Raw genomic sequence first — 9,923 nt, forward strand, 5'->3', positions numbered from 1 at the left:
ATTCAATTAGATATTTATTTCAATGTTTAAAGTTCTAGTTGTTGCTCTGTTTTGTTTTGTTTTTAGGGGAGTTGTTTTTCAAGGCAGCCCTGGCTGTCCTGGAATTCACTCTGCAGACCAGACTGGCCTTGAACTCAGAGATCTGCCTGCCTCTGCCTCCCAAGTGCTGGCATTAAAGACCTGCACCACTACCACCCAGACTTAAATATTTATTTTTATTGTGTGCATGGGTGTTTCACTGGGATGTATGTCTGTGCACCATGTGCTTGCAATGCCCCAAGAGGGTGTGGGACTCCCTGGAGCTGGAGTTACAGACAGGTGTGAGTTGTTATGTTACCTAGGAATACAAGTACAGGTGTCCTGGAAGAGCAGCCAGTGCTCTTAATCTCTTGGCCACCTCTCCAGTCCCACCTTAGATCTCTAATTTCTTTCAACAGTGTTTTTTCATTTTATCTATAAATCTTACACTTCAGTTATTAAATTTATATCAAAGTATTCTTTTTGCCAGGCAGTGGCACTGCACGCCTTTAATCCCAGCACTCAGGAGGCAGAGGCAGGTGGATCTCTGAGTTCGAGGCCAGCCTGGTCTACAGAGTGAGTTCCAGGACAGGCTTCAAAGCCTCAGAGAAACCCTCTTTTGAAAAACAAACAAAAAAATTCTTTTTGTTGCTATTACAAATGAATTGGTTTTTCCTTCATGACATTTAGTTTTGTTTTGAGACAGAGTCTCACATAGTCTGGGCTGGCCTCAAACTCACTAAGTAGCCATGGCTAGCTTTGAAACTTCTTATCCTTCTGCTTCTCTGGTGCCAGAATTATAGGCCAGGCACTGTACCAGGCTTAAGTGAATCATTTTATCTATTTCACTTTTGAATTGATACAGTCTCTTGATAGAATGAGGAAGTTCCCTTTCATTTCTTTATTGTGTTGCACTTAGGTTGACTTGGAATTCAGTACTCAACCAAGAATGACCTTGAACTTCTGATCCTCCTGCCTCTACCTCCTAAGTGCTGGAATTACCAGCTGGTAGCCATCTCACACCTAGCTTATTTGGTGCTTGAGATCAAACACAGGCCTTTGTTCATGCTAACAAGCACTCCACCAACTAAGCTACAGCTCAAGTCTCTAATAAGTTAACATTTTTTTATTTGAAAGCAAGTTTTATTTTATCAAATGTATTTTCTGTGTCTATTAAGATTGTTCTATGGCTTTTGTTCTTTGTTAATAATCACTTCTGGGTAGTAAGCAAAGCTTGTATTCCTGGGACAAATCCCACTTGGTCATGTCATATAACCGTTTTTTTCACACGATGTGGGATTCAATTTGTTTTGCTAATAATTTTACTGGAGACTTCTGTGTCTGAATTCCTTAAGTTTTTTTTTTTTTTTTAAGATTTATTGATTTTAGTTCTAGGCCAGCCTGGTCTACAAAATGAGTTCCAGGACAGCCAGAGATATATAGAGAAACCCTCAAACCCTCAAAAAGCCGGGCCGGGGTGGCACATGCCTTTAATTGCAGCACTTGGGAGGCAGAGGCAGGCAGATCTCTGCAAGTTTGAGGCCAGATATTTGTGAGACTACAGTGTGGGTGCTGGCAAATGAGCCCATATCCTCTCTCTACAACAATAACAGGTGCTGTTAACTGCTGAGCTATCTTTCTAGCCCAAGATTTTTTTTTTCCCCCCTTGGGACAGGATCTTGTGTGTTCCAGGCAGGCCTCAAACTAGCTATGCAGACAAGAATGACTTTCAACTTCTGATGGTCTCTTTCGTGCTGAGTGCTGAGATTACAGGTGTGCCTTACTATATCCACTTTATGTGTTGCTAGGGTCAAACCCAGCACTTTGTGCTGGGATTGAAAGCATGGGCTATCATGCCTGCAGTAATGTCTAGAAGTCTTGACCTCTGTCCCTCAGTCGTCTTCTCTAATTTCCCTAACCCCTAGTTTCCTGCCAGGTCTTGCATAGCTGGTGAATGCATAAGCACTGGCACTAAGACAAAAGCTAGCATCGGCTATCCGTCTGTGGACTGTGGTCACCATCCGCTGTGAATAAACAGGCTCACCTTGGGCTCAGTCCCCAGCAAAGGAAGAGGTGGTGGCAAAGGGAAAGAGGGAGGAAGGGAACTACTACCTGTGGTAGAATATTATTTTAAGGCAGGTGACTTTTGTTTATGCTGCATTTGTTTAACTCTGTAAAGCCATGATTCTTTTCCTGTCTACAACACCTTATGGTCTAATAAAGAGCTGAATGGCCAATAGCAAGGCAGGAGCAAGTATAGGCGAGGCTGGCAGACAGAGAATAAATAGAAGGAGAACTGAGGAAGAGGAGCAGAGCAAGAGAACAAGGAGAGGAGGATGTCAGCCGTCTTGCCACCCAGCCACCAAGCAAGTAAGAAGAAAAGTAAGATATACAGAAGAAAGATAAGTCTAGAGGGAAAAGATAATTTAAGTTAAGAAAAGCTGGCAAGAAACAAGACAAGTTAAGCTGAGCATTCGTAAGTAAGAATAAGCCTCCATGTGTGATTTATTTGGGAGTTAGGTGGTGGGGACCTAAAGAGTAAGAGCAAAAGAGTAAAAAGCAAACAACAATAAGTACCTTATTTTTTTAAAAGACATACTGTCATGGAACATGGAGCTCATGAATTTGGCCAGACTGGCTGGTCCTAGAGATACTTCTTGATCTTCCCACGCTGCTGTGCCTATCTTCACATGGGATGCTAGCTATTCAAATTCAGGCTCTCATGCTTCTGCAGCAAACACTACCAACTGAACCATCTTCCTAGCACTTATTTGGGTTTGTTTGCTTTGTTTATTGAGACAGAGTCCTGCTATGTAGCCCAGGCTGATTTCAAACTTGAAACCCTTCTGCTGGAGCCTGCTGAGTGCTTGGATTACGACTCTGAGTGACTATCCCCAGCTTTTGAGTCTTCATTCTGCCTTAGTCTTCCATCGCTAGACGCAGATTTCTCTGTTATTTGGATTTATCTGCATAATCCAATTTTAACCTTCATAATTAGTGACTCTAGTTATATCTACACAGTCCCTTTTGCCAGCTATCTGTGATGATAGAACCTGGAGTACTCACAGCTCTTTAGGATAGAGGCAGGAGGACCGAAAGTCAAGCATCAGTCTGGGATACCCTGTGAAATCTAGTCATTGATCAGTTAACCATTCAGCCAATCACTGGGTGTGTAGTTCAGTGGTAGAGTGTCGTTTCCTGGTATTTCCAAATATAATCCACAAAACTGAAAACAAAACAAACCCACTAAGCACCTTTTGCCATGTAAAGGAATATATTGGTAGACATCAGGGCATGGAATATTCAGGGAGCTGTTATTTTACCTAGTGCATCTCTCCTTCTGACCATCTGACCACATGCAAAAAGATGTTTCCCCAAACTCTAACCCTGTCAAAATCTCATAGTCTAAAGCTCCAGATGTTATTAGTCATCAAAACCAGATGCAGGTCACACTGTGGGTATGGTTTTTTTCTGTAGCACACTTACTCCACTGTGGACCTGAGCGACTGAAGAAGGGCTGAGATGTGGCTCAGTGGTACAGGCTTAGCCAGCATATATGAGGACAGGGGTTCATTCCCAGCACTGCTCCTGCCAACAATGGGAGAGATGGCTCCGTGTTGTGAGTGATGACTGTTGTTGCAGAGGATCTGGGTTTGGTTCCCAGCACCCAGACCTGATAGTTTACAGCTGCCTGTGACTCCAGATCCAGGGGAATTAAACAAACCTTTAAAAAAAATGTAAAGTCTACCTAGGAGCTAGGTATGGTGGCACTCGACTTTAATCCCAGCATGTGGGAAGCAGAGGCAGGCGGAGCTCTTTGAGCTGGACATGTAGTGATGTCCAGGTCATTTGGGGCTACTAAGAAAGACCCTGTCTCAAAACACAAATAAACAAAACTCCACCTTGGAAAATTCCCTTAGGTTTTCAGACTAGAAATAATCCCTCACAGCTTCATTCCACCCTCTGAGTCTCAGTACCAACCTGGGTATTAGTCATCCTTCTTAAAATAGCTCCTGTGAGAACCGACTAGGAGATCTATCTCCAGCGTCCTGCCAGTTTTACCGTTTTATTTATTTTGAAGACGGGCTCTCACTATGTAGCCCTGGCTGGCCTCAGACTCCGAGAGATCTGCCTGCACATCACCGCTCAGGCCTTTACTTTTTGAGATAGTCTTGATATGCAGCCCAGGCTAGAATCAAACTCTCCATCTTTTTGCCTTAGCCTCGCTCCCCTGCAAAGGGTAAGAGCTTTCTGCCATCCTTTTTCATGATGCCTATTACAGTTTCAGAATATCTTAGCAATTTATTCACCTGACTCCTCCACTATCAGACGTGGTATGTACAAGCAGAGACCTCACCTTTACTTCTGTTTCCCTTCCCCAGGCTCTACAATAATGTCTGGAATGTTAGTCTTGCTCAATAAATATTTTGTGAATAAGTTACGAAACTGAGTTAGACGTAGATAGACATGGACTAGGAAGTATGGTGCGTGCAAGTGTGTATGTGCACGTGCGTGCGCAAACACACACACTTACATGTTCATACCCTGATTGCTGGAATATGCTAACATTAATTTATATGGCAAAAACCTTAGAAGACGTGATAATTTACAGACTCAGCTGAGGAAGTCTGTCCAACAGCACAATTATCATCTGTGGGCCTGTGCAACTAGATGGGCTGGAGATGCAGCATGGTTGTCTGGGCAGGTCCTATGCAATCACAAAGGCATTTATTTTTGTTTTCTGAGACAAGATTCCCTGTGTATCCCTAGGGGTCCTGAAACTACCTGCAGGCCAGGCTGGCCTCAGAGATTCACTGCCTCTGCCTCTACCTAGCTCCACAAGGCATTTATAAGAGAGACACAGACGCTACTGCTACAGGGGCTGGAGAGATGGCTCAACAGTTAAGAGCACTGACTGCCCTTCCAGAGGACCTGGGTTCAATTCCCAGCAGTTCACAACTGTCAGTAACTCCAGTTCCAGGGGATCTGGCATCCTCACACTAACATGCATAAAATAAAAATAAAGTTAAAAAAGTTCCTGCTAGAAAGTGGTGATGGCAGACTGATGTGCTTTCCAGTGGAAGATGGGCCCACCAGCCAAGGGGTACAAGCAACCATTAGACCTGAAAAAGGAACAGATTCTGCCCTGAGCCTCCAGTAGGAAGCAGTCCTACACACTCTGCCTTTGCTGGGTGACACTGGCTTTGGACTTCTCACCTACAGAATTGTGAAATAACAAATGTGGGCTGTATGCCTCTAAGTGTCATAATTTGATAATGAGTAATAGCAAATACATGCTTGCAATCCCAGCACCAAGGAAGCTAAGCCAAGAGGATCAGCATAAGTTTGAGGTCAACCTGGGCTACACAGTGAGTTCAAGGCTAGCCTGGACTGGTGCGAGAAAGATGGCTGGAGGTTAAGAGCACTTGCAGAAGACCCAGGTTTGGTCCCTAGCACCCACACGACGACTCACAGTGACTCATTTCAGGGGACTGTGCCTTCTTCTGATCTCCATGGGCAGGTGGTGCATATCCATTCACTCAGACAAAGCACTTAGGCACATGAAATAAATTAAAATTAAACTATCCTGAGCACTATGTACATAGTGAGACCCAGTCTCAAGAAACATGCACACACAAGTACACATGCACAGAAGTGAGTACAACCTAAAGGGGCTAATATTTGTGTTGACAGTGGCCACTGGTTAGCCAATATTAATTCTCCCCTCAGTTCAGAGTAACAGAATCAAAAGAGCCTAAACTGGGCATGGTAGTGCCTTCTGGAAGTCCCAGCACTTGGGAGGCTGAGGCAGGAGCATTGGGAGTTCAAGGCTACCTAGTGTGAATCCAGTCTCGATTACACTGTAATCCCAGTCCTTTTAGGAGGCTGAGGTACAAGGACTGCCAAGAGTTTAAAGCAACCCTGGACTACAGAGTGAGACTATGTCTCAACAGCCAAAACAAAAATACCCATAGAATTTTTTTTTTTAAGACAGAGTTTCTCTGTGTAGCCCTGGATGTCCTGGAACTCCCTCTGTAGATCAGAGATCTACCTGCCTCTGCCTGCTTAGTGCTGGGATTAAAGGTGTGTACCACCACTGCCCAGCAGTATTAGACTTACTGGGCAATAAAGATGTTCTTTCTCAGCAACAGTTTGTGGTGATGTGATTTATATTCTAAAAATATAAAAGCAAAAATCACCTGTACAACTTGTACTGCAATTTAGGGGAAGTGCAAACTATTGGCGGGGGTGGCACACTCCTTTAACTCCAGCACTCAGGAGGCAGAGGCAGGGATCCCTGAGTTTGAAGCCAGCCAGGACAGCCAGGGCTACACAGAGAAACCCTGTCTTGAAAAACAACAAAACAAAGATGTGAACTATACACTTGATACAGCTGTGTCATAAAGATGTTTTAATAGTTTATATGTTATGGTGTGTGTATATGTGTGTGCATGTTCATATGTAAGACTAAATATAGAGATCAGGACAGCCACCTTCCACCTTGAGAAAAGGTCTCTTGTTCACCAAGCTAGCTGGCTCTCAGGCTCTTGGGGGCTCTCCTGTCTCCAACTCCAGTTCACCAGAGGCCCATTGGGATGGCCTACGTGGATCACCACATATGCTTCATGTGAGGCCTGAGGATTTGATCTCCTGTCTTCAGGCTTATACAGCCCTCTCTGCTGTATCCCACCCTCTTTAGACAATGTTTCGTGTTTCCCAGGCTAGCCTCAAACCAAGGATGACCTTAAACTGATCCACCATCCTCCAGGTCTGCACAGCCATATCTCACTATCTTTCTCTTTCCTTTTTTGTCTACTGATAGACTTGAGGCAGAACCCAGGCTAGCCCTATGGCACTTGTTATGCAACTCACACTAGCTTAAGACTCATAGTGACCCTCCTGTCTTGGCCTTCTGAGCTCTGAGATTACAGGCATACACCACCATACCTGACTGTAAATAACGGCTCTGTGGATAAAGGTACTTGCCTCCAAGCCTGATGACTAAAGTTTTTTTTTTAATTTTATTTATTTATTATGTATACAACATTCTGCTTCCATGTATATCTGCACAGCAGAGGAGGGCACCAGATCTCATAACGGATGGTTGTGAGCCACCATGTGGTTCCTGGGAATTGAACTCAGGACCTCTGGAAGAGCAGTCAGTGCTCTTAACCTCTGAGTCATCTCTCCAGCCCCTGATGACTAAAGTTTAATGGGACTGCACACCATGGAAAAAGAGAACTATAATCTTTTGAGTCATTCTCTGACTTCCACACGTGTATACAAGTAAATAAAAAATAATAAAAATTTAAAGACAAACATCCAGCTGCATAGATGTAGGTGTCCAGCATCTGTATCAGACCTCAGCAAGTGCCTTGATCTTACTTTACTTTGAAGGCAGCTTGAAATTGTACAAAGGAGGCCAACAGGCCAGGGGTGAGCTGCAGCTGGAAGCCTCTGGGAGAAAGATGTAAAACAGGGAAGCCTAGAGTCCCCAGAGCCAAATACACGTGGTGCTCAGGCAAGATCGCTCTGGTCCCCAGCTTCCCCACCCAGTAGTCATCTGTTAGCATCTGTCTGTTCCATGGAATGACAGCTCTTTCCTGTAAAGTCCCAGCTCACTGGCCCAGCCATTCCTCCACAAGCCCAAAGCCTTTCACCTTTGCAGAAGTTTCACCTTGTCTCTTAAACTCGGTGATCCTACTTTTGGGTATGTCTGGGGTGATGCTCAGTACATATAAGCTTGCTAAAATGAGCCACTTTATGCTGAGGGGAGGGGCTGCTCCCTGGACACCAAGCAATCCTGATGCTCCTCAGGGAAAACCTAGGCTCTCTAACCCATTGTTTCCCAGTTGAGTTCAAAGCACTTGCCAGACACAGACAGCAAGACAAATGAAGTCTAAGGCCAATACTCCAGTTGTTGGATGGCCATCAGCCAGAGGAAGGCGGGCAGGGACCACTTAGCCAATCCCCCTTTCTGTCCCTCCCCAAACAGCCAGGAAGTGTACCAGCCTGTCTCCTGTAGCCCTTTCAGGACTCAGCACAATTAAAGGGAGTGGTGCCTGAGCAGTATGGGACGGGGTGGCTGGAAAGCCTTGGTGATGAAGGATCACTGAATGTAACCAAGCCTGAGCCAGAAGCAGCTTACCAGCTTACTCCTGAACTGTCCTCACAAAAAGCTACGCCCCTCTCCGGAAACCATGCACCTGGAGGAGAAGCTCTGGAAAATTTAGAATCGGGGCCAGCGAGATAGTTCAGCAGGTAGAACTTGCCACAGAAACCTGACATCCTGAGTTTGACCCTGGAACCCAGAACAGAAGAAGAACACCTACCCCTCAAAGTTTAACCTCTGACCTCCCTTTTTTTGTTTGTTTGTTTTTTGTTTTTCAAGACAGGGTTTCTCTGTGGCTTTGGAGGCTGTCCTGGAACTAGCTTTTGTAGACCAGGCTGGTCTCAAACTCACAGAGATTCGCCTGCCTCTGCCTCCCGAGTGCTGAGACTAAAGGCATGCACCACCACTGCCCGGTGACCTCTGCATTTTTATTTTTTTATTTTTGGACAGGATTTCTCTGTGTAGTCCTGGAGCTTCCTATGCAGACCAGGCCAGGCTCAAACTTATAGATCTGCCTCCTGAACGCTGAGATTAAAGGTGGCCCACCATGCCAGGATGCACACTCATTTCTTTTTTTTCCACTGAGAGACAAAATCCTTCTAAGTAGCCCTGAACAGCCTGGGTTGTGTTATGTAGACCATGCTGGCCTTGAAACAGAATCAGGACCTGTAGCTAATGTATCTTATAAAAAACTAGGCTCCAGGATCCTTTGCCTACTTCCACAGATAATCTGAATAAACCAGGGAGCCACTAGGGCTGGAGAGATGGCTTAGAGGATAAGAGCACTGCCTGCTCTTCCAGAGGTTCTGAGTTCAATTCCCAACAACTACATGGTGGCTCACAATTCTCTGTAATGAGATCTGGCGCACTCTCTGATCTGCAGGCCTACATGTAGGCAGAACATTGTATACATAATAAATAAATAAATCTTTTTTTTCCCTCTGAGACAGGGTTTCCCTGTGTAGCTTTGGAGGCTGTTCTGGAATTTCCTCTGTAGACCAGGCTGGTCTCAAACTCACAGAAATCCACCTGCCTCTGCCTCCCAAGTGTAGGGACTAAAGGCATGCTCCACCACTGCCTGGCATAAATAAATCTTTAAAAAAAACAAACAAACAGGGGCTGGTGAGGTGGCTCAGAGGTTAACAACACTGACTGTTCTTCCAGAAGACCCAGATTCAATTCCCAGCATCCACATGGCAGGTCACAACTGTCTGTAACTCTAGTTCCAGGGGATCTGATATTGTCACCCCAGTGCACATAAAATAAAGTTTTAATAAATTATAAAATAAATAAATAAACAAAAACCAGGCAGTCACTGTGGGGTGATGAGTCTCTAAGCCCTCTGGTCACAGGATGGGCACTGCTGGTTCCTCTGCCTGGCAACTTCCCTATTATGTTTAACATCCCACATAAATGTCCCCACTGAGAACTACTCTTCCTGTCTGGTCACGTGTTTCTCAAGATGTCTCTTCATCTTGGCCTCACCGATGCCACTAGTACCTCTCACACATACAACTCACCCATGTCCCAGTGCTGGGCTAGGCAGCTTATCATTTCAGGGATATGTTGTCCCAGCTGTGAGTGCTACTCTCCCTGGCCTACCTCACCCTCCCTGTGGGCAGAGCCAGGCTGCTGTGTTGCACTTCTAGAGAAGTCTGTTCTGAGCCTATCTCTACTGGGCCTGGCACCAGCAAAGGCCAGGAAGAAAGGAGAATAGATACTTGGAGGTCTGGGCCAGACTTTCCAGGAACACACAGGCATGGGTGACACCAAGCTTTCTGTTTTTCTTTCC

This window comes from Cricetulus griseus, chromosome 3 (assembly GCF_003668045.3).
Source record: "Cricetulus griseus strain 17A/GY chromosome 3, alternate assembly CriGri-PICRH-1.0, whole genome shotgun sequence".
NCBI classification, from domain to species: Eukaryota; Metazoa; Chordata; class Mammalia; order Rodentia; family Cricetidae; genus Cricetulus; species Cricetulus griseus.